Consider the following 26,064-nt stretch of genomic DNA (forward strand, 5'->3'; position numbering starts at 1 on the left):
CAGTATAGCCTGTCTTGGGGAAGACCAAAATCTTGTCCAGCTTGCAGGGGATTGGTTTGACTACATCCAGTTCCTCCCATGACTACCATGAGACCACATCCACAGGCATGTCTGCAGATGGGTCTACCCAGGAAGTAGACAAACCAGTCCCAAAGGTCTTGAGGAAAAATTATTCCTCCTGAGAGGAGGTCATTGGTGGGCAGTCCCCCATTCTGTTTCAATAATTTTAGATTCTCTCCAAAGGAGATGTCCTCTGGGGGGGGGGGGGGCTTCTTGGAGAATGTTCTTCTTCATTGAAATCAGTATCCTCTGTGATAGATTCCTAGGAAGAGTCCAAGCACTTCCTTTCACACATATTCTTCTTATATAGTTCCATTGTGGGGGTTTGGGACTCTGAAGCAGATGGGCCTTCCATAATGTAGACTGTCTTGAATCCTCTAGGGGATTGCTGTCCAGTGACAATAGGAAGAAGAGGAGGAGCTGAAAGAGTCAGTAGTGGCTGGGACAGTTCAGAGCACAGAAGGGGTACCTGCCCTCTACACTTAGACAGAACTCTCTCAAACACCTCAAAAGCCAAAGCTGAAACAGAACCCAAAGCTGTCCATGGGTGCTCTGAAGATCCTAACAAGGGCAGGTTCTGAGATCTGATCTGGTTTGGTTCTGAAGCAGACATGGGAGCCAAGATGTCAAGGGCCAAAGCACGGAGAGGAAAGGAATGGAAGGACCTGAGAGCATCAGAGTCGATCCCAATCCCTCAGTGCTAGTACTGGCCTCTCAGCCCAGAAAACTGTTGAGATCCAATGCTGTCATAGTTGACCGAGTAAGAGATAATGTTGGAGTCAAAGACACCCACACTGTCCACTCCAACACAGATAGTCCCCCATTGATGCTTGGATCAAAGGGCACCAACTCCAAGGGCCAGATCCGTGAATGAGAGACTTGTAGAGGAGAAAGAGGGACAGCACAATATCTGCAGACTTCACCATCAATAATAACCTTAACTTTGACATCCACATCAACAATACTATAAAGACTGTCAACAAAAAAATTGGCACTCTCTATAGGATTAAATGCTTTCTTTCTCCTACTGCTAAAACTACTATCGCCCACACTCACTTGATCTCTACTCTCCTTTATGCCTCAGCCATTTTTACTAATCTCTCCAAGAATAATCTCAGCAAACTAGAAATGTCCTATAATAACATTGCTAGATTTGCTACAGGCAACCCATTTCAAACCCACCATTGTATAAACTTAAACCAGCTAGGATGGTTAGAACTTCAACACCTGATTAAATTTCACCAACTAACCATTGCCCACAACATTGTCTATAAACCTTCCAGCACTCCAAGTTTAACAAACCTCATTACCTCCTATAAAAATCTGAAATCCTTACGCTCCTCACACAAACTTCTTGTACACACCTCTAAACCCCATAACAGGGCTGGGGATTCTCTCTTCTCTAATACTTGTTGGCAAATCCTGGAATCTTCTCCCTAGTGACCTAACTTCACTCACCTCTTTATCTCTCTTTAAAAACAGACTTAAACTCTACCTCAAATCATACTGGCTATGCCCCTGTGCCAAACCTGACTAGTCCTATACCTCTACAAACTCAACTTAACCTATCTAGTCCTTACTATCCTCTGTTACATCTTCCATCTGACTATACTTTTCTTATCTACCTTTTTCTACATTATTTATATCCTCTTTACATACCTTTTCTTAAGTAAATCCATTCTATCATCACTACACATCCAACTTCCTTTTCTCTATTTCCAACCTAACCTGTACTATGTCTCCATACACTCTATTCATACTAGTTTTTTAACTCTTAACCTCAGTGTACATCCTTTTAAATCCTCCAGGTTTTTACTACACTGTACCATTGTTCAATTACTTTTTTACTATGATAATTGCTATTTTTTTATTATTATAATACCTGATGTTTGTGTATTGTTTGTACTTATACTTTTGAAACATGTCTTTGGAGCTTTTCTCCCCGGGCCTCTACTGAAAATGGACATATATCCAGTTAGACTAGCCCGGTCAACAAATGTAAAATAAAGCGAAAATAAAAAAGCTCCTGGCCCCTAATGGTGGTGAATGCAGGGAGGACCCCTAACTGAATCTTGGTTCTCTAAAATTTCATTATCCTGTCCATTTCAGCCTCAGACAGCGTCCTCAATGAGTGCACCAACCATATGGATGAAGCCATTAAAAGTGGCTTGGAGGTGAGATGAAAGTACCTGTCCCAGAGGAAGGGAGTTTGGAGCACAGGACTGACAAGTTCTTGTTTAAATCTAGATTCCTTGAAGGGAGGAGTTGGAGATCAGATCCTAATAGACTCAGAAGGGATCAGACCTTAGAAAGCTTTGGTGCAGGACTCAATGGGCCCAAAGGATCAGGAGACCTCTTTCTTTATTCCTTCTCATGGGACCATGGGGCTTCTCTGAGGATTTTTTTTTCCCTTGCTCTTTTGCCTTAACTTTCTAATGGAAGCACAGCAGACTACAAAGAGATCACATCCCTGTTGGGGCTGGGAGAAGACCCTTGAGAGCCAGTTTGAAGTGAAGGGTGGAAAATGTTCTAGCCCCAAATGCTGAGAAACAGAACAGCCCACATCAAGATGAGAAACCCCAAAATAATAAATGCACTTGAAGTATATAACCTGGGTGGTGGGTCCACATGAGACACACTTCTTGAATCACTAGACCTTGTTAGACAAGATGACCTACATGAGAAACAGCACAGACACACTGCAAAAAGAGCATCACATAGGATATTAGTCCAACAACTAACTCTCAGCAACTACTACAAGACTATCAAATCTATCAAAACCAGCAGATTCAGAGAAAATAGGTAAAGCTGTTTTTTTTTTTTTTTTTTTTTTTGGGGGGGGGGGGGGTAATATACTTGTCTTCCATATATGGAAATACAATAAATTGTAAAGAAAGGAAGATGGTAGATAATATCAACATACTATCTGAAACAAGTGTACCAAAAACTAAGTACTTATCTGCCCAATAAATGACAAAAGTAACACTGGGGCAGGGACCACATCTGAAGCATTTGAGAAGCAAAGGAGATCTGAGTTATTCAGATGACAGAGGGGAAGTATGGGTACAGGAGGAGACTGAGTCTTGGATCCAAAAGTTTAAAGCTGCTGACATCAGGGTCATATGGATCTGATATACCCATTAGCTGAGAACAGATGGTAGAGACAACATCAGATCCGAAGGTAATTTCCTTAATCAAATTCCACTGGTTGGCAAGTCAGATTATCATCATTCTTTTTTTCCTTTTCTGTTTCTTTCTCCTTTTCTACTTCTGTGACTGCAGATACATATGCTTTAGTGTCCTGAAAAGTGATATGAAATCCAAGTTAATTTTCTTAATCACAATTTTAGCTCGAGGCCATGATTTTGACAACAGGTAACCGTCTCATTGAGACTCTTTTGGATAAAGTCTGTGTCAGACAGTTTGTCAATTATAGCCCCCCTACATTCTCTGTCTCTCTGTCTTTCTCTTGATGTAATTCACGCAGACATTTGAATTTTCAGCTTCAGATTTTAAAACAAATGAAGGCCTGATATACTTCAAGTCAGGTTATAAATGTGATCCTTTAAAATAAACAAAACTGGTGGCAGGATGTCATTATTACATTTTGTAGAGATTTGTTTCTTAACTGAAAAATAGTTGTACTAGAATGCAAAATTCATTCAAAGCTGTTACACCAATCAAGTTTTCAATTGCAAATTAAACTCTTTTCTTCTTACTTATTACATTTTGATCACAAACAGTGCCATACTCTTAGGTTCCTAGGTTCATAGGTAGGTACTAGGCTATCTGCCCGAAGGCATTTATAAGCCTAGCCAGAATGTGTTGGCTTTCGCCGCCCCCTTAGATTAGTTCCCTGTGCCTATGTCCAGCAGAGCTACTGAAGTGATCCCCAGGGTAAACTTTCTGTTTCCCATCCACTCTTCACGGTTTATCTTGAAGAGTGCTAGCGAGGAGCTCTGCCTAATGTAGATTGGAATCTTGTTCCAAAGCATGGGAAGTCTCTGTGACAGGAATCTATCCCTCCAGCATGTCCTATTTATTGTTGTGGTGAGGTTTAGATCCCTAGAGCATGTGGCTCGAGGGGAAAAGGTTTTCTTTAGGTGGAGCATGTCCATCAATTATGGGTTAGACATGGCCTTGTATGTCAGACAGAGATCACCTCTGAGCAGGTGGTATGCAACTGAGTACAGCTGGAGTTTCTTCAGTTGAGCTGCATAGAGCATCTGTTTGAGGCTAGTGATCCTCTTGATGAGGTACTTCTATGTTCTTTCCAGCTGTTGCAGGTGTCTTGTAAGGTACATCCCAAATGGGGCTTTGTACTCTATGATGGGTCTGATGAGTGATGAGTAGAGGGGAACAATGACCTCTTTTGATCTGGATGCAAACCCTTTTGTGATTAGGTGGGCCACGTAGAAGGATTTTCTAACCACTTTGGCAATGGGTTTCCAGATCCCTTATTACATTTTCCGTATTTAGGGTACTACCACCTATGTGGTAGTTTGTGGGTACTTTGCTATTTCCAAAGGGAATAACTATGCACTTTTTGGCATTTAGCTCGAGGCCATGATTTTGACAACAGGTAACCGTCTCATTGAGACTCTTTTGGATAAAGTCTGTGTCAGACAGTTTGTCAATTATAGCCCCTAGTTTGCAGTCGTCTGCGAACTTGGTGAGCCATAGTCCTCTTGTGCTTGTCTGCACTTCTGAGAAGTATACGCCAAACAGGTGGGGTCCTAGGACTGAGCCCTGGAGAATGCCACTTGTAACCGGTTTAGAGTCAGACCTAGCTCCCACAACTCTCACCATGTGGGTTCTGTCCATGAGCCAATTGGCAACCCATCTTGTGACATAGGGGTTTATGGGGTTTTTGTTCAGGCTGGTGAGCTTGTCTATAATACCAGAATGGGGAATGGTGTTGAAGGCCTTTGCAAGGTCTAGGTAGGCTGTGTGTACCATCTTTCTCTCGTCTATAACCTTGTTAACTGTCTCAAAGAAGTCCACCAGGTTTAGGAGGCATGATCTGCCCTTAACAAAGCCGAACTGGGTAGTGTCCAGTGTTTGCAGGTTCCCAATGTCTCTGTTAATGAGTTCCATGATAATGCACTCCATAGCCTTGCAGACCAAGCTGGTCAGGCTTATAGGGCAATAGTTCCCGGGGTCTGTTGTGGCTCCACCTTTGTGGAGCAGAATAACTGTTGCTGTGCACCACTCTATGGGTACGTAGCCTGTGGAGAGGCTGAGTTTGAACAGTGTGTTTAGGTGAGGGGTTAGTTCGTCTTTAAGCTCATGTAGGACGCAGCCTGGGACACCGTCCGGTCCCATTGATGCTATGTTTTTGGCTTTGGAGAGGGCTATTTTAACCTGGCTATCTGTGATTTCAGGGGCTCTACATTCTTCTGGTATGGTTATGGGCCCTTTTGGGGGTGAGAGTGGGGTGACGTTTGCACTGAACCTGTCTGCCAGGATGTTGGCAATATTGGTTTGTTCAGTGTATTTTGTGCCATTCTGCACTAACTCCGAGCAGATATGAGCATTGCCACTTAGATTCTTGACATAGCTAAACAATGCCTTGTGGTTATCTTTGGATCCTTGGCAAGTTTTCTTTCAAAGCTCACCTTGGATGATTTTATGAGGGATCGTAGTTTCTTGCTGATACTGATCAGGGATGTCTTCCCTTCTTGGGATTTTACTCTTTTCTGTACTAGTTTGCAAGGTCTAGGTAGGCTGTGTGTACCACCTTTCTCTCGTCTATAACCTTGTTAACTGTCTCGGCAGTTGGGCGGCACAGTGGTGCAGCGGTTAACGTTGTCGCCTCACAGCAAGAGGTTCTCCGGTTCGATTCTCGGCTGGGGTGCCTTCTGTGTGGAGTTTGCATGTTCTCCCTGTGTTCGCGTGGGTTTCCTCCGGGTACTCCAGTTTCCTCCCACATTCCAAAGACATGCATTTGGAGCATTTCTCCCCGAGCCTCCACTGAAAACAGGATCTGTGGAACCTAGTCGGACATTCCCGGTCAACAAATGCTAAATAAAATAAAATAAATAAATAAGGTTTCCTCCTTCTATTGTATAGCTTGTTTATGGCAGGGGTCCACCAGACTGTTTTCCTTTACTTAGAGGAGTGAGTCTTGGTTTTGCTTGGGATAGCACGATACATGCATTCTTGTAGGTGCTTGTAGAATGCATTAGTAAAGGATTTTGCAGCTTGGACAGTGTTATCCTTTAGCATGGGGGCTTTAAAACTTTCCACCTCTGTCTAAAGTAACATGAACTTTGCTTTTGAAAAGTTTTTCATGGTGGTTTCCTTGTCCAGGGGTGGGGGTGGAATGTGGATATCCAAAGTGATTTGTTTGTGGTCAGATCTAACCAGAGAGGTTGACCTCTGGTGTGGAACACCAGTCTCCCATGTTGGTGATGACCAGGTCCAATATGTTGTCACCTCTGGTGGGAGTGTTGACCAGTTCCACGGCATTTGAGTTTATAAATTCTAGGAAATGTTGGGCAAGGGAGTTAGTACTTGAGTAGTTCTCTCAGTTAATGTTTGGGTAGTTGAAATAACCCAATATTAGGGTGTTTGGTAGGACCTTTATGTTACCCAGTGTTTCCAGAAATGCGGAATGGGGGTCCTGGGACATGGTGGGTGATCTGTAGCAAGCTACAATTTGATTTGCAGTTTTGCCCGTTGTTGGTTGCACATGAATAATCTCTGAAGCGTTGTGCTGTGCCACTAACCTGGAGGTGTGGGTATCCTTGATGAATATGGATACTCCCCCGTCTTTTGTATTTCGGTCTGGGTTCTGTGGCTGAAATGTATGGTATGAGTTGTAGCCTGGTAGTGCTGGGGTGCTCTCTGGAGCCTTAAACCAGGTTTCTGTTACTGCACATATATTGATTTTCTCCATACTGAGGAGTTCCTCGAGTGCGTGCATTTTGAGGTTTAGACTTCTGGCATTGAGTAGTATTACTCTCAGATTTTTGTTACTTGTGCTATTTACGGCAATGGGTTTGTCTTTTGAGCCTTGCCTAAAAAAGGCACTATGGGGGTGGCAAGTACCTTGGCCAGTATTCGAACGCCTAAGGATGACAGGTGCAAGACGTCTCTAGTGAAGCAGCACGGCTTGTTGAGCATGTCATCCCAGGCATGAGACACTGGATCCCCTTTGAATGACGCCAGAAACTTAGCCAATTGTTGAAATTGATAATTTTTTTCTTTATACCGTGGTATCATTCTTGGTGAGGGCAGGATGCTACTCAGAGTCAGGGTCATACTGGCCTGGGCTACGTGATCAGAGAGCTCTTCCATGTCTCTTTTCATGTAGTCCAGAGAGGTACTGCTCAGGTCATTCACACCAACATGGACAATGACAGAGTCATATTTGTACTTGTTCTGGAGTAACCTGAGTGCTTGGGTTATGTGGCGGATCCTGGCACAGTAACCTTCTCCTTATTCAGCCTAGTGAGTGGGACATCAGTGTGCCTGACTATAGAGTCACCTATTACTAGTATGTTGGATATGTTATTTTGCCTTGAGGGCTGTGATTGCGTGGCACACTGGTTTTGTGAAGTATGTGTTTCATGGTTTGTGTTGGGGGGTGGAGGCTGCTTGGATGTCTGCTTTGGATGGCTCTGTTGCTTTTGCATATTTTTATTTAGAGTCTCCAAGTATGTTTTCATGTATTTACGTGTGTTTTTTGCCGGTGCTGGTTTAATGGGTCTATATGAGACTGGTGGTGTGATGCCAGTATTTCCCTTCTCCTCTTGACTGTCTGATCCAGTCTTGGGTTGAGAGAGCTTAGCCTCCAGTTTGGCTGTATAATTGCATCTCTCACATGTATTAGTGTTTGGTGGTAGGAGGAGAGGGTTGTCTATGTACATGAGGCAGTTGTAACATTGCCTCAGAATGCCCAGATTCACCAGTTGGACTGGAGAGTACACCTGAAACTGCCCTTTGGACATGCCCGGATAGGTAAAGTAAACTATTTTACTGGATGGCTGGTAAGGTCGAATAGGGAGCCTTGTCCTTCTGTAGTTCTAGGGTTTATAAATGCTTGCTATGAGTTTTGAGCAAGTGCTGGGCTGAGAAATGAATGGCTTGAGTGCTTAAGTTGAAAGTTTGTCTAGTTCCAAGGGAAAAAATTGAAGAGAAGACTTTATGGAGCCAGGAATAGTTATACGCTAGCTAATTGCCACTGCCCAGCGTGCAAAACTGGGCAAATGCAGTTTTTATAGCAGGGAAATGAAAGAGATAGAAATTAGCCCAAAATGGCCAATAAACTACTACTTTCTGGGTTGAAACCACTTCTCTAGGGACAGATAGGCTGCTCAAAGCTCCCCTCTCTCACAGGTGAACAGAGAAACTTCCTTCTATCCAAGTAAGGTATGGGCAAACACAAAGATTTGTAACTCAGCCCTGAATTCAGCACTAACCTGAAAACTGGACTATAATAGCTTAGAAAGGCGGGAAACAAGTATATATTTTTTTCAGAAAATAAAGCAGATACAATCAAAAAAACACTTTAAATGTGCATAAAAAGATGCTTATAGTTATATATCTCAATTCAAAGTTGTAGTCAATGCTCCTAGTAATAAAGTAGGAAGAAACACAAATACAGTAAAAGCAGATGAATAAAGTGCAATTTTTCATATATATATATATATATATATATATATATATATATATATATATGTGTGTGTGTATATATAAAACAATAGAAAACGAACAATCTGATTTAATAAAGTTACCAAATTAACAAGAAAAAATACTCCAAACTGAGCCCTGTTCCAGCAGTCTTCAATCAGACAAGTTCTAACTGCACACTCCCGCTACTAGGGTGCAGAGGAACCTTCTCCAAAAAAGATGGCCTGGATCAGTGCTCAAGTTATACAAACAATGCTAGATTCAGCAGGCCTGAATCTGGTCCTATGCTACAGCAACAAGGTGCATCAATTTCAGAAAGAAACAATTCGAATAAGCAGGCACAATAAGCCTGTGACCAGAAATTCCCAGCTCAGAAGGGCAGAATCCAGCCTCTCCTCCCACAAGAATGCAGACCACAAACCTTCTTAATGTAGAATAACTGGCCTGAAGCCCAAGTGCTTAAACCAGAACTAATACACTTTTAGAATAGAACACTGAGCTTTCAATCAGCAATTCCCAGCTTAGAAGGATGTAAGCTACCTGTCCTGCTACAACAGTGCAGTCCACAAACCTTCTTAATGTAAAACAACTTCTTGGGGAAAAAATCTACCTTACTGTCTTGTTTTACTCTGTGCCATAATTAAACAAAATAAAACAAAAAAGATTGTTATGTGGGTTTTAGTAGCTAGGTGGTAGTGTTTTTTGCTTCATTTGCAAAGAATAATAATGGATTGTGTGTGTGTGTGTGTGTGTGTGTGTGTGTGTGTGTGTGTGTGTGTGTGTGTGTGTGTGTGTGTGTGCGCGTGCGTGTGTGTGTGTGTGTGTGTGTGCACGTCTGTGTGTGCATGTGTGTGTATATGTTCGTGTGTGTGTGTGTGTGTGTGTGTGTATGTGTGTGTGTATATATATATATATATATATATATATGTGTGTGTGTGTGTGTGTGTGTGTGTGTGTGTGTGTGTGTGTGTGTGAATGTGTCTCTGTGCAGTTCTGTGTTTTGCACTATGTAGTGTGTTATATTAAACAAAAGTCATAAAAATGTTTTCATAAATCACTGCCTTTTTCACTTTCATGCTTTATTACTGTGGGAACAATAGTCAAAATAATACTAAGATTAAATACTCACTTTTCATGTGCAGTAGCTGCAAAGTCTTTATAAAGCAACCCACTCGGGTTCTTTTAGATAAAGGAAACAAAATATTTTTCCTCAGTACAGCCTCCATCTCTGCACTGTTCTCCAGCTTCTGTTGGATTTCTTCTCTCAATGATCAGCCTCATTTCATTTCAGATATACAGTGGCTCAAGTCACCATGTTAACAAAAGAACCTAGCTTCAATGGCTGTATCAGTAAGACACAGGTCTAACACCTAAAGACCATGTCTGGAGGGTGCACAAGTTTTACAGCTAACAGCAGTGTCAGAAGTATTGACTCAGATGGCAGTGCTCCTAATGGTGAAGGGAATACTGGCATCTCTGTAGGTGCTTTTTATGTAGGTAAACTGTCTTTATTTCATATGAGAAAGAGCTGATAGAGAACCTAAATGAAAGTGCATGTATTCAAGCAGTGCAACTGAAGCAGATCATATGCGGTTTTAAACAGAATGGCCCTGGTACTGGAGAGGCCAATTCTAATGAATACAGCGAATTTGAGAATACAACTGCTATGTTACAAGCTACAGTATACACATATTTTTAAATGGTGAAATCTGTTCTTTAAATTGAATAGCTGATCTAGATTTAGTGTACTATAAATTAGTCAAACCCTACTTATGCAATAATGAAAAGCATAGTAAATTTGAAAATGAAACTGCTATGCTACAATCCGAGGTATACATAAATTTCTTACATAGCAAAGTCTGTTCTTTGAAAGTGATCTGGAGTCAGTGAACTATAAACTTGTCAAACCCTATGTATGCAATAATTACTGACAGCCAGAGCCAGAAACATGTGATGAATGACTTTTTAGCCTTAGGGGATCATATGCATTTATTAAACTGGCTTTGAGCGTCTTCAGCTGTAATTGAAAAGAGCTACCTGTAATATGTCATATAACATCTCTGTCTCTTTCTTCTTATCATTATTACTATTACAGATGATGACTTACTTGTTACTAGGCCAACATTGCTTTTCTATGTTTTTGATGTTGCATCAAACACGTTTTCCAAACATACTGGAAAATGCCACACATGACCACCAGCATTCTGCTGATCAGCTCAATTCTAACTACGAGATGTAGTTACTCATGACCTGATCTCCATGCATGAGATTTTGTTGCTGTTGTGTACTTTTGAAATATATTCATATCTAATCATGCATTATTTATGTGTAATTGTTTGGGTGTCTACTAACTACTTATGTTAAAAAGTGATAAGCATTGAGTAATGATAAAATTTGCATTTAAATGAACATTACTAATTTCTTCATAGTGCTATAAAAACAGGATTGTCTTCCTTAGTTCTAAAACTCAATGAAAATTCTTATGATTGCATACATTCTACAGAATTTGTTAATACAGATTATCACAGGTTCAGAGATATCACATACTTTTATTTATATATCCATGTCTTATTTATTTGTTTGATAACTGAAATATGCATTATTAAGTGTTTGTATACGTACTATTATTAATTTGGTTATGTAAGTATGAATTATTTATTTCAGCAATTCATTACCTAACAGCATTTTACCTACTTTACCTGGAAATCAAACATCTAAATTTAGCTGTAGAAATCATTCCAATCTTTTTCTTTTTGTAAATTAAAAGTTTTAGGTTCTACTATTTTAGCAAGGATCCACTTATGGGTGTCCACTGAAAAGAGGTCTTTGTACCCTGCTTAACTTTTCTGGTAATCAAAGTAAATAAATAAATATATAGATAGATAAGCTTGTTTTGTTAAGATGTTATTTAGGCAAATCTATAGTTTATTTTGTTCCTCTGTATTACTGATTTGTCAAATCATCCAACTTCTGTTCCTCTTAAATGTCAGGAGTAGTCCATAGTAACACAAAACATTAACTTTTTTAATACATCTGACGAAGTCTGGTGGTTGAAAATGCTGTGTGATGTGTGCGTTTATGTACTGAATAAACTTAGCTGTTATTTCCATTACAAGTATTCAGATTCGTTCATTTCACCTCTATTGGTGCCTGTTTTTGTTACAAAACACTAACTGTTATCATACTAGTTGTGTATATTGTATTACTCATACATTGCATTTTGTGTAACATCACTAATGCCATAGTTTACGATATACTTGTAAGAGAGCATGCAAAGAGCTAAAGAAAAAAGCACACAACATTATATTGCCTCCATTTTATTTCTACTAAGAGAACAAAGAAGAAAGAAATGAAACAACAGAAAGCTGGTGTAATTTCAATAAAGTAGATACAGAAAAGGGTCAGCCTTAAATTAGATACATTGCTGAAGTAAGGATCAGCATATCCCAGTGTCAAATGTTTTGGGATGGGTCTACTTCCCGATGTCGAAAGCCGACAATATCGAAGCTGATATTGTCGGCACCACAACATCGAAAATGCAGAATATCGTGCAGGTAAACGAAAATCTCTGTTGGGGGAGATTTCCATTTACCTCAATGTAGTGTAGTCTCGGAGTTGGAATATTTAAGTAGGGGGGTGTGGGGGACGCTAATTAGTTTTTATTTTTGTTTGTTTTTTTTTAAATGTTATTCGATGTTTTACTACATCGATCACTAGAGGTCGACCTTTAGTGATTCGATGTAGTAAGATTTCAATAACGTGATACAGACACTTTGGGACTGAGGGGAAGTTACTTTACAGATCACAAACTAAGACTATTTTAACATAATCTGAGAATAACTCCATTTTTACTCAGCACCATTTACAGAAACACGTTTACATATGATGGGCAAGTCATTATACAAAAGCCACAGATGCATACCTCTAAACTCTCCAGATTTTCTTTGAATGTCTAGATTTTTGACTCACATTTTTGATCTGTTCCACATAAAATGCGTAGCTCTCTGACAAATCATGAGGAGTGAAGCCACTAAATAATTTGAGTTTCAGACTTCATATCCTTCAAAAAATGTATGCTAACAAATGTCCTGTTATTCTAGCAACTTTCTAAGTTTAAAGCAATATTTAAAATCTTTCCCCATTTTTTGGGCCTTTGTTCCCCATTATTTTAGGCTTTCTCCAGATTTCTTGTGCTAAGAGGTTGAGAGGTATGCACAGATGTATCTGCATGCAGTCACTTCCTAAAGAGGTTGCAGAGTTTGTCCCATTTTGAACACTGTATGGTTTTAAGTCTATTTTTCTGCATCTGTTCAAATGATCTGTACAAAATGAACTACTCACTGTACATGTAAATACTACAAAATGCAGTTTCTCTAGTGTCAATATTTGCTGTCAGACTAGTTTGCTCATTTTGTGAAACAGCCTCCTGCAATGGCAGATTTTTGCAAACAAGGTTTTGTCAATATTAATTCAAATGATAATAAACTTCTGTAAGTGAATGAAAAGAAAAGGTCTCTCACCCTGTTTGTGTTATGACAGCAGCAGTGCATGCGAGAAGACAAAATCACAAAGGTAGCATGCAAAATTGCTATATTCTTGAAAGATCTATGCTCGCATTTATGAAATAGTAAATTTGGCCTAATCCCACTTGTTCTTAATAAAGTGTCGTAGAGCAGTGCTGTGTTGTTTACCGAATACCAGCATTCACCATGCAAATAAAGGCATGACTACCTTCGTAAAGCTAAAGCAACACAAAAAAATATATTTGTAATGACTTTTCAATGTTTATCCTCAGTCATAGGATCATAACTCCAATATAACCTTCAAAACACAAAAAGATACAATGGAGCCCATAACTGTAGGCAAATATCTTTTTTAATGGTGCTTCTGGTACCAGAAGAACCAGTAAAAATATATTTGCCTACAGTTATTGGCTCCATCGTATATTTTGGGTCATTCGATGTTTTACTACATCGATCACTAGAGGTCGACCTTTAGTGATTCGATGTAGTAAGATTTCAATAACGTGATACAGACGCTTTGGGACTGAGGGGAAGTTACTTTACAGATCACAAACTAAGACCATTTTAACATAATCTGAGAATAACTCCATTTTTACTCAGCACCATTTACAGAAACACGTTTACATATGATGGGCAAGTCATTATATAAAAGCCACAGATGCATATCTCTAAACTCTCCAGATTTTCTTTGAATGTCCAGATTTTTGACTCACATTTTTGATCTGTCCCACATAAAATGTGTAGCTCTCTGACAAATCATGAGGAGTGAAGCCACTAAATAATTTGAGTTTCAGACTTCATATCCTTCAAAAAATGTATGCTAACAAAAGTCCTGTTATTCTAGCAACTTTCTAAGTTTAAAGCAATATTTAAAATCTTTCCCCATTTTTTTGGGCCTTTGTTCCCCATTATTTTAGGCTTTCTCCAGATTTCTTGTGCTAAGAGGTTGAGAGGTATGCACAGATGTATCTGCATGCAGTCACTTCCTAAAGAGGTTGCAGGGTTTGTCCCATTTTGAACACTGTATGGTTTTAGGTCTATTTTTCTGCATCTGTTCAAATGATCTGTACAAAATGAACTACTCACTGTACATGTAAATACTACAAAATGCAGTTTCTCTAGTGTCAATATTTGCTGTCAGACTAGTTTGCTCATTTTGTGAAACAGCCTCCTGCAATGGCAGATTTTTGCAATCAAGGTTTTGTCAATATTAATTCAAATGATAATAAACTTCTGTAAGTGAATGAAAAGAAAAGGTCTCCCACCCTTTTTGTGTTATGACAACAGCAGTGCATGTGGGAAGACAAAATCACAAAGGTAGCACGCAAAATTGCTATATTCTTGAAAGATCTATGCTCGCATTTATGAAATAGTAACTTTGGCCTAATCCCACTTGTTCTTAATAAAGTGTTGTAGAGCAGTGCTGTGTTGTTTACCGAATACCAGCATTCACCATGCAAATAAAGGCATGACTACCTTCATAAAGCTAAAGCAACACAAAAAATATATCTGTAATGACTTTTTGATGTTTATCCTCAGTCATAGGATCATAACTCCAATATAACCTCCAAAACACAAAAAGATACAATGGAGCCCATAACTGTAGGCAAATATCTTTTTTTAATGGTGCTTCTGGTACCAGAAGAACCAGTAAAAATATATTTGCCTACAGTTATTGGCTCCATCGTATATTTTGGATCATATAGGATCATACTTCTTAACCACTTAGTGCAAGAAATCTGGACAAAGCCATAAATAAAAGTGGGACAAAGGCCCAAAAATGGGGATTTTTTAAATATTGCTCTTACAAACTTAGAAAGTTAATAGAATAACAGGTTTTGCATTAGAATGAATTTTCTGAAGGGTATGAAGTCTGAAACTCAAATGTCTGCCAGTTTCTAACTTCAGTCTTTAATGACTTGCTACTAATTTGCCAGAAAAGCACAATTTTATGAAAAATGGACCAAAATATGAGGCAAAAATCTGGGCATTCTGCGAAAATCTATACATTTGATAAGGTATGCGTAGGATAACAAAACAAGCAAAGAAGATTGGCGCACCTTTTAGTTCAGAAATGTTCCTGAATTATGAATTAACATGAACTTTCAAGACAACATATTTAGAAGCTGGCAAACAGTATGGAAAGGTATATGCAATCCATTAATGTAAAGATTTACTTTGGAGAGTGCATGTTGTGTAGTCAGCAGATTAAGTCAATTGGCTACAATATGGGGAGGTTGAAATGGAGTTCAGTGCAAAGGTGGCTCCAATCACATTCATAAGCACACCATCAGTGACTGTAATGGAGCTGAGTAAAGGGTTGTGTGAGCCACTTAATTTGTGTGTCAGACAAATGCAGCTAGGAACATATAACGGTTCCAAAGATGAAAAAAAGTGCCTTTTTTGATACTGGACCTCCAAGCAAGAATATGAAGCAGCAGTGGGTATAAGGATACTGGACCTCTCACAGGATATTTGGGGGAAAGGTATATGTTTCTTATGAGTAATTTTGAACCAGGAGTCTTTTGTGTCCTGAGATCCAGAAACTTCTGCTTCTCAATACTTTCCTATTACCCTTAGAGAGAATTTTGTAATGTTTATGAAATTTCCCAACAATGCAATAAATGATCATAACACTCAAATTAAATGTTACTTGTCTGTTTTGTTGAATTTTTTTTACAGAATAGAGCAGCACAGTATCTCTAGCAAGGTCTTTGCATCACAATCTATGGTTCAGTCCTGACTTCTCATCACTGTGTATCTGTAAGTTTTATGCTCTCCCTTTACCTACATGAATCATAGGATTTTGAAAAGAAAATATTAGCTCTCATTTTGGACTCAACCTATAGCATTCTATACTGGCATCACTGTTGCTTGACTAATAAGAGCCCTCTGAACAAACAGGCACTCTTGTTTGGGATGTGCAGATGATATTAGCACTGGGCTATCCCTCAGTTCAAGGAACTGAAGCTGGCAATATTTCTTCACTCAAACACAAGCAGGACCATACTACTGTTTCTGCCAGGAAGATCAACAATACTAACTTGCCCTGAGTTTGAATACCTCTCTCTTCTCCATCCATCTTACCTGCCTGCAATGTCAAGTACCTGAGCTGCTATATGACTCTTTTACCCTTTCAATATGAACATGCACATACAGACAAGTGGGGCATTCGTGCACACACACACACACACACACACACACACACACACTCACACACACACACACACACACACACATATACACACAAATACACAGACACACGCACACACAAAACATAGGTACACATACACATGCACAAACACATGCACACAGACACACACACACACAAACACACAGACACACACACACACACACACACACACACACACACACACACACACACACACACACACACACACACATACACATGCGCACACACACGCACACACACACACACATATACACACAAATACACAGACACACGCACACACAAAACATAGGTACACTAAAAACATGCACAAACACATGCACACAGACACACACACACAAACACACAGACACACACATACGTATACACACACACACACACACACACACACACACACGTGTGTGTGCGAGTGAACGCGCATGTATGCGCACGCGTGTATACATACACATACACGTGAGCACACACATACATACACATGTACATGCACACAGACACATAGACACACACACAAGCAATCCTATAACTGTAAGTTTTGCACCTCGTACATTTCTACAGCTTGTCATTCTTTTCGCACAAAGAATACACATGCCTTCAAATGTTTGTTTCAAAAGTATAGTTGTTTACTTTACTTGGAGTGTGGGTTACTGTCATGACTGTCAACTCTACTCCCCTTTTTGTGCACTTTATGCGTTTTCCAGTTCAAAATACCCTTTTCTATCTTTTTCTGTATTCTTCATGTTTAAACTCTGTCCTTAACCCAAAGAAATCTTCCCCCTTTTTCCATCAGTTGACAAATGGTTGGATTCATGTTTGCTGTCCACACTACATACCAGCTCTTATATGGATGTTACTTAAAGAGAAAATTAACAGATGTGCAGTTCAGAAATGAAATGATATATTTGTCACCTAGTGATTAGGGCTTATCTTAGTGAAATGAGCAGCACAGAGCAGACTGCAGTATATACCCTTCATTCCATTAATATACAGTGATCATGCCACATGCAAATGGCAATCAACTGCATGTTACAGTATATTAGTAAAATGTTGCACACCACATGCAAGAAGGGTTATATAAGTATATCAAGGCACATAGCAATATAGCACAATATACCTACAATGTGATCAGGGAGGTTATATAATAGCACTGGGGAGCACAGCAGTTCTGCTCTGCACACCCCAAAGGGCAATCACACACCACATTTAGCGAGGGTTATATAATAGTACCAAGGCACATGGCAATGCCGGACTGTGTAAAATATAGTGTAATCCATACCATCTGCAGGGAGGGTTATATAATACCACTAGAGCAGGCAAGAATGCAGCACTGTACACCATACAGTATAATTACACACTCTTTGCGGGGAGTGTTGTATAGTAATAGCAGTGTAGGCACTAGTACAACACTGTACACCCTACAGTGTATTGGCAGGGAGGGTTATATAATATCACTATGGAACAGAGCAATTAAGCACTGTACACCCTACAATGTTATCATACACAATGTGCATTGAGGGTTATATAACAGTACTGAGGAACACAGCATTACAACACTGTAGACCCTACAACGTAACTGCAGGGAGGGTTATATAATAGTACTAGAGAACACAGCAGTTAAGCTTTGTACACACTACAGCGTAAATGCACACAATGTGCAGGAGAGTCATATAATAAATAGTACTGGGGAACACAGCAGTGTAGCACTGTACACCCTGCAAGGTGATCACACATCACATGCACTGAGGTTTACTTAGTTCTTGGGAAAAGAACAGTGCTGCAGGGTATATCCTACAGTGTAGCAACACATCATATTTGGGGAAGTTATATATTAGTAATAAGGTATACAGCACTGTTGCATTGTACATTCTGAAATGTAATCATGCACCAGCAAGTTAGTTGTGAAAAATTCTGCAGTACTAGTTGGGCATGGGGTACTACAGTAATGTATGCCTAATGTTCATCAGCATGCCAGAGAATAGGAGGGGTTAAACATAGCACAGCATGCATTACCATGTAGCATTATGCACCCCAGCACTGACACTATGTACGGTTCTGAGGGTGCATTTATTATTCACTTAGAGTGCATTGCACAGCAGCATGGCATACTATGCAACTCTATAGCCAGTGTCAACAGAAATGTAGAGATGTACACCAACTGCATGTGACCGACTTTATTATTTTGACTGATAAACAGTTAGAGGATACCAGACCATATGATATATATTCTGACCTATGGCACTAGCTATGCACGCATGGTATATCATACTCTTTCTCAAATTAAAAACATTCCTAGTTTACTGTAAGGTGGAACCACATTTATACATGTATAAATATATCTTCAATATCTGGGAAAATGTGTGGTCTAACCTACCAATGCTGATGTAATGTATTAAAAACAGTTACAGGTAAATTATTTTTATAGACCCTGACAAGAAGATCTGGACTCAGATAAAAGTTCTTGGTTTATACACCGCTGTATCTGGAAATTTCTCTAGCCTCATCTTCATGAATATCTCTCTCTCTCTCTCTATTAACATCCCTCAACATATATCTTGGCAGCAGCTCTCTCAAACACAGCTCCTTGATTTGACACAGTCTTTGTGAAACATACCTGCTTCTAATCATCAATTTTCCATCCGCAGAATGAGCAAAAAAAGATTTCGCTTGTTCACATTTCTGTAATGAACAACAAAAGATCTACCTTGTTCACATTTCTGTAATGAACAACAAAAGATCTCGCTTGTTCACATTTCTGTAATGAACAACAAAAGATCTACCTTGTTCACATTTCTGTAATGAACAACAAAAGATCTCGCTTGTTCACATTTCTGTAATGAACAACAAAAGATCTACCTTGTTCACATTTCTGTAATGAACAACAAAAGATCTACCTTGTTCACTTTTCTGTAATGAACAACAAAAGATCTCGCTTGTTCACTTTTCTGTAATGAACAACAAAAGATCTCGCTTGTTCACTTTTCTGTAATGAACAACAAAAGATCTAGCTTGTTCACATTTCTGTAATGAACAACAAAAGATCTACCTTGTTCACATTTCTGTAATGAACAACAAAAGATCTAGCTTGTTCACTTTTCTTTACAGACACTCCTTCTGGCTGCTTTTCTGTGGAACTTTACTGCACTCTCATTCTATTTCCCCTTACAAAGATGATAGATTTTTTTTTAACTGGGTAAGCCCACTGGCCACAAATGTGTATCCCAAGAGGTGTGTCTAGTTAAGCGACCTGCTCTAAGTCTCACAGCCTGCAAGAGGAAATTGAAGGAATCAAACTCATGATTACTGCTATGTTTTTTAATTGTAGAAATATTTTTGTCTAGACTGGTATTATTTGAGTCTCCTTCTGACTGAGCTCAGTTTACATCAGGCTAATTGGGTTTAGCATAATGTTAAGTCCTTCACATCATAGACGTAAAGTATAGGATTTGATCCTGGCACCAAGTTATTGCTAGACTTAAAATGGCCCTTCAGGGCAGTTAGCTTAGTATTCACCTATGAATCTAGAAATAAAAGTAGGTATTTTAATTTGTAATCTATAACCCATCAATAGTTCTGCTGGCAATGGACACACATCTTGTAAGGTGTAAGTAGTTGTATACTCCAATAATGTCAGACATATGTCCATTGGCAGATAAAGTGCACATTGGACTCTATGCAGTTTTCAAACTATGGGCAGGATTCACAAAGCCTCCGTGTAAAAGTTACAAGGCTTACACGGAGGCTGCAGTTAAACGGTGTGACGTCAGCATGTCATGCATATGCATGAGGGCATGCTGAATCACACCTAAGGCTTACACAGTCTGTGGAAGACAGTAGGGGGCATGTCCGTAGGCCGAGCCCTGCAAACGGACATGCCCCCAGAAGAGTAAAAGTCCCGAAAGTAAACCCCCACGACAGAGCCCGTGTAAATGTGAATAAACACAACACAACACATGCTCCCACAGACTATGAACATAAAATATATAAATGAACATGTCATATTTTTTTTTTAAATTGTAAAGATGTTTGCCCGTGAGTGCGCTTGTTTGCGCGGGCGTGCCCGTAGCTTAGCCACAGTTAGCAGTCAGTGGAAAAGCATATAAGAACTACTTATGCAAAGTAAGCCAAGAAGCAATAGTGTAGCGGTAGAGACGTCGGCTGAAGAGCAGGCAGTCATGGTTCGAACCCCGCCAACATTAATTTTTATTTCTAGTGAAATAAGCACGGAACAAGTCCCTGACATATATGTACACATATAACATTATATTTTATGTAAAATGTAATGAAATGGGCCATTTATTTTGAAGAAATGTGAGACAAAATAATAAAAAATGCCAGATGTGCCTATAGCTGAGCTACAGTTTAACAAGTTGAGTGCATCTGCCCGTAGGTGAGCAGTGGTTTAACAGGTGTAAAATGAGTGCCCGTAGGTGAGCAGTGGTTTAACAGGTGTAAAATGAGTGCCCGTAGGTGAGCAGTGGTTTAACACGCTGAAACTATGTGCCCCTAGCTGAGCTGAGCGTAATATGTGTGCTGACAGCCAAATGAAGTGTAAACCAGCGTAACCCATTTACGCGGAGCTGTGCGCCGTGCCAATAAGCTAACCGACGGGCAACGTTGAGCAAGCTGTAACAAAACTGCCTTTACACAGACACACCTCCTAGCCTGTGTAGACAGTCATAAAATATAAAAAGTAGTGGCCAGGTTCGAACCCAGGATAGCATGCATCATAGCCAAGGTACTGAACCACTAAGCCATGACAGCTGCACTTAGAAATGCAGTAATAGCAAATATATAGGAATGAATAGAAAGAGGAGCATAACAAAGCAGGTTTTGTGAAGCTGATACAATTCCAAAATGGCCAATCACAGATAAGTGTGGGAAAAACGGCATATATAAGCCCCATAGGCGGGAATACACAGCATAACCGATTGTAGAACCAACTTGCAGCCAGAATGTCAGGTGTAGGTGAGGGTAGTTGCTTTCGAGCACAGAGGTGGGGCGTTGAGGAGTCCAAATATATGGTTTGGCTCCTTGTCCACAATCATGAGGCCCAACTCATGCAGGGCCAGGTCCTGTGGGGAGCATATAGGGCTGAGGCGTGGGACCGGTTGGCTCATGATCTTACCAGTGCCACAGGGATACCAAGGACTGGTGAGCAGGTCCGTCACCACCATGCGGACCTGAAGAGACAGAAGCAGGACCAACTGAACCATTGGATCCAGGAGGCCCAGCAAATGCCCAACGCCCCACTACTGAGTAAGTTACATCTAATCATTTATGTAAGAAATTAACCTAGCTGATATTATGGAGATGTGTATCCCAATATTACTTTATTTATATTACAGCTGCAGGTGTCCGTTCTGCGAACCATAGAGCCTATGGCGATAGGCTGGTGCAGTTGCACCACCAGACAGGTCAGTAATCCTCTCCCTGTAACTGTAAATAAATATAAAAGTATGACAGTTAGCAAAAGTGTGCAGTGTAGTCACTAAGTAATAAAATGTGCAAGTAACAGTGTAAGAGGGTTTGCAAGTATTGCTTGATTACAAAAGTGTAATGCAGTCTGTAATCCAAACAGAAAAATGAAAAAGTCTGAAATGAAGTCTGAAATAAAGATTTCCCACCTGTAATATAATAGTACATAACCTGCAGCAGGCTGAAAAGTACAGCTGCAGAAGCTGAGTAAAACACATGTGTGAAATATATCCCTGTTGAAATACAGAAACATAACAGAAGTGAGACTGTTGGAAAGGATTGTAATAACTACAGGTAAAACATGTCAATAAAGCCTAGAATTAAGTACCACCCTGAATTGTTAAAATAAAACAAGTGAGAGAGTGTGAGAAAGAGTTATGAATCCACCAATAAAGTAGTAATAACTCCTGAATAAAGTATACTGCAGTCAGTACAGAATGAAATGAATGTGACAAGCAGAACCAAACTGCAAAATGTGTTAAAAATGTTACTGCAGCTGGAATGTGTATCCCAAAATCTGGATATGTTGCTCTCAGTCTGCAATATGCAGATAGTATGGTTGTCTGAAATACCAAACATCCACAGTTGTCTATAGCTATATAAAGCAAATGTAGCAGGATGATGTAGCTGAACAGAGCCAGATATGAATGTGTATGAATAAAAATGAAAATGTATATTGATGTAGCAGTAACATTCCTATCACCAACTTGAAGTAGTTATCTCATAGGAAACTGTAGGTAGAACTGTAGTGTGTATATATCTGCAGCTATTAGAAATGTACAGCATATGTATTGGTATTTGAAGTTGTTAATTAAATTTTCTTCACCCTACCCTATAACCACATATAATCCATTCCACGTGACATTGGTATGTGCAATCGCAATTAACACCCCTGGACATTTGTCCTGTTGGTTCATACATATTTGCATGTACGTTGATGCATCTGCCCTGTTCATACATCCAAACCTGATGGCCTGTTGCCATCAATCAACCCTGCATGTTGTTGGACTGTGTATTGCTGTTCTAAATATGCACGTGTTATGCTTGCTGTTCAGTGGTTTGAATATCTGGGTGTTTGGTTAATGGGAATACTAAAGCATGCTGTTACAACTAATTGTGAATGGTATTGTACATTACTAACCCAAACTGTCATGACATAATGCAAAACATAGGACGACAGGGAAGGCGGTTCCAGCGGACCCACCTCTCCCACCTCAGCTGGCGAGTGCACCTGGCAGTAGTGCCCAGTCCGGACCCTCCTCCGGTGGCCCTGTGCCACCTGTGGGTGGAAGCACTGCAGGGGATGGGGCTCGTCCCTCCTCTGCAAGTGTGGCCGGAGGAGAACAACCACTCACGCTCCATAGTGTCCGGACTGTGGTGTGTAGGGAGATCCAGGAAGCTGTTCTTGGGCCCCTACGCCAGCTTGAGGCACAGGTGGCACAACTAACAGGCGTGACTGCTGCCCGGCCTACACAGCCCCCAGCACAGCCCCGTCCTGGGCTGTGAAGGCACAGTGGCAACTGCCCATGGGTGGGGATATCAGTTCCACTGTTGCCATCTGTGGGCTCATGGGCTCTAGATATCCAAACATCCGTCCCTGTCAATTGTGTAACCCCTCCACATGTGTCATACACCACCTCTGTATGCATCTTGTTTGTCTTGTCTGTTGACCTACCCAACCTACCTCCCCAGCTATACCGACTTCCTGTACCTGACATACCACTCTCACCTGAAAAAAAAAAGGGCACTCTGTACCCACAAAAAAATTATGCCCCATACATAGCTGCCCATTTCGCACACATGTCTGCTGGACATGGAAACTGTCAATTACAATTGGCTGTACAACAAGTATTATTGTTGTCCTCACACCTCTCTCAGGGTGGAAGGTTTCAAATGTCACACCAAATTACAAACATATGCACAGCTGTTGCTGATGAAGAAATGGGCAGTTATGGGCCTTACCTACATCCCTCCTGCAAAACCCGTGCTTGTTTCCCTACTGTCTTACCCTCTTTGTGACCCCTTTTTCACCACTTTCCTGTCTCCCCATTTTCATTTCTTTCAAAGAAAATAGCGCGGGTGTGCGCAAGAGTAAGCATTTTTAAGCGGTTGTAAGCTGGTGTGTGCGGAGCTGAACGCCAGTGTGCATGCGGGAGCTCCGCGCAAACCAGCGCTAACCCGGTTACAACTGCTTAAAAGTGCCTTAGTCACTCTGAATGACAAGTCCTGTAGTCTGCTCGAAAGCAAAATAAAATCCCACTGTCAGTCCCAAACCCAGGACCTTGCAAACAGTAGTCTGCATGACTTACTACTAAGCCATGACTGTTATATAAGAACATTGTGCTACAATAAATATATCATGTAATAGTAGGAATGAATGTAAAGGGAATATAGGATGTTTAGTACACAAAGCATGTCATGTATATTTACTGTCAAATGTAGTGGATTTCTAGAATAGTAGTGTGTGAACAGAAACAGCCATGCTAGTTGGTAGCTAGTAGGTAATAATGTCACTGTAGCACCTTGCAAGCCACACACATACTCACAGCAGGATAATCACTGCCCATACCCCACAACCTCTTACAGGAACACATCTGGACTAAGTAATAAAAAATGTGGAGCAAAGGGCCAAAAACAGGGACACATTCCAAATAATGCTACAACAAACTTAGACAGTTCAAAGAGTAACAAGTTTTGCATTTTGTTGGATGTTTGGAAGGGTATGAAGTCTGAAACTTAAATGTTTGTCACTATAGTCTGACTTGAGCCCAGAGTGATTTTCCAGAAAAAGCTGTTTATGAGATATCGACCAAAATATGAGGCGAAAATGTGGACAACCTGCAAATATCTGTACACTTGAGAGGTCTGACACTGCCATATTTGAATAGTTAACAGCCTATACATAGCAACAGTGACTGAGTTACAGGGATGCCCCACAGACCCCCTGTGAAATGTACAAACAGTAGGCAGAAAGGTGTTACAACACATGCAATGGTAACTATGAAGTACTGAAAGTATGCACCACTTGCACGGCAGAAATAGTGTAGTAATACATATGCTCATGCTATCCCACAGTCACAACTGCAGAATACCAGACAATTTAATGGGTGTACCCCACTGATATGTACCATTCCATGAGGCAGATAAAAGATGCACCTGAGAGTCTCTGGGGCCTGCTCAGCAGCATACTCAAATACCCTAATAGATGCCAAGGCCCACACCATGGCCAGACCACACTGCATGCAGTAACACATTAGCAGATATAGCAAGCATTCCAAGGTGTGAATGTACATGGGAAATAGGAAAGCCACAGCAACACACTACAGTCAAGACACCTAGCAGGCATACAAGTAGTGAATGTAAAGGGCAAATATTCAAGCCATAGCAACAAAGTGCAAGAGCCACTGCTATACACCAGTTACACCACATGTCCCACAGGAAAGCACACACACACCCACATTAACAGTAGTAGTAGTCTTAGGTGTCAGTGTACATACACACTTAGTACAGGAAACTGGAGAAATGAATGGAGAAATGTTAATCTACAACACAGCCGGAAATATGAGAGGGATACTAACCTTTACACTCACAGAACAGTGTGCACAGCATACCAGCATGGTCCCTGCCCTTAAAATCTGAAAGGGCTACGCCTATCTCACATACCTTTTTATAGCACTGTCCTGAAATCACAGTGAGAACTGCAATCAGTACACAACTGGCTGCATGCAATTAGCAAATGCTTGCCTAACAATTGGTGCAGAGGCCATCACATGGACATATGCAGATACCTACAAAAGCATGCTGTACTCCCAGTCCACACATGCAATACTTTCATTGCACCCTGTGGAGGTAGGGAGAGACAGAGAGAGAGAGAGAGAGAGAGAGAGAGAAAATAAAATAAACATACACAAACAAAACCAGTCAGCAACAACCACTTGAAAGCTGACAACTGGCAAGTGGAGCAGCAGGACACGAAACCAGACGGCAACACAAGCAGCTGTGACAAACACAGGTAAATGTAAAGTAATACTATAAAAGTCTACATACTGTGAACCCTACATATGTGTCATTGGTCTGTATCCATATGTATATGAAGATGTGCATAGGGCAGGGGACATACAGCAACTATCAGTGAAGGCTGTACATACATATGTATGTGAGGGCATCTATGTGCACATATCA

This window comes from Protopterus annectens, chromosome 13.part0 (genome assembly GCF_019279795.1).
Source record: "Protopterus annectens isolate FY-2018-M chromosome 13.part0, PAN1.0, whole genome shotgun sequence".
Lineage (NCBI taxonomy): Eukaryota > Metazoa > Chordata > Ceratodontiformes > Protopteridae > Protopterus > Protopterus annectens.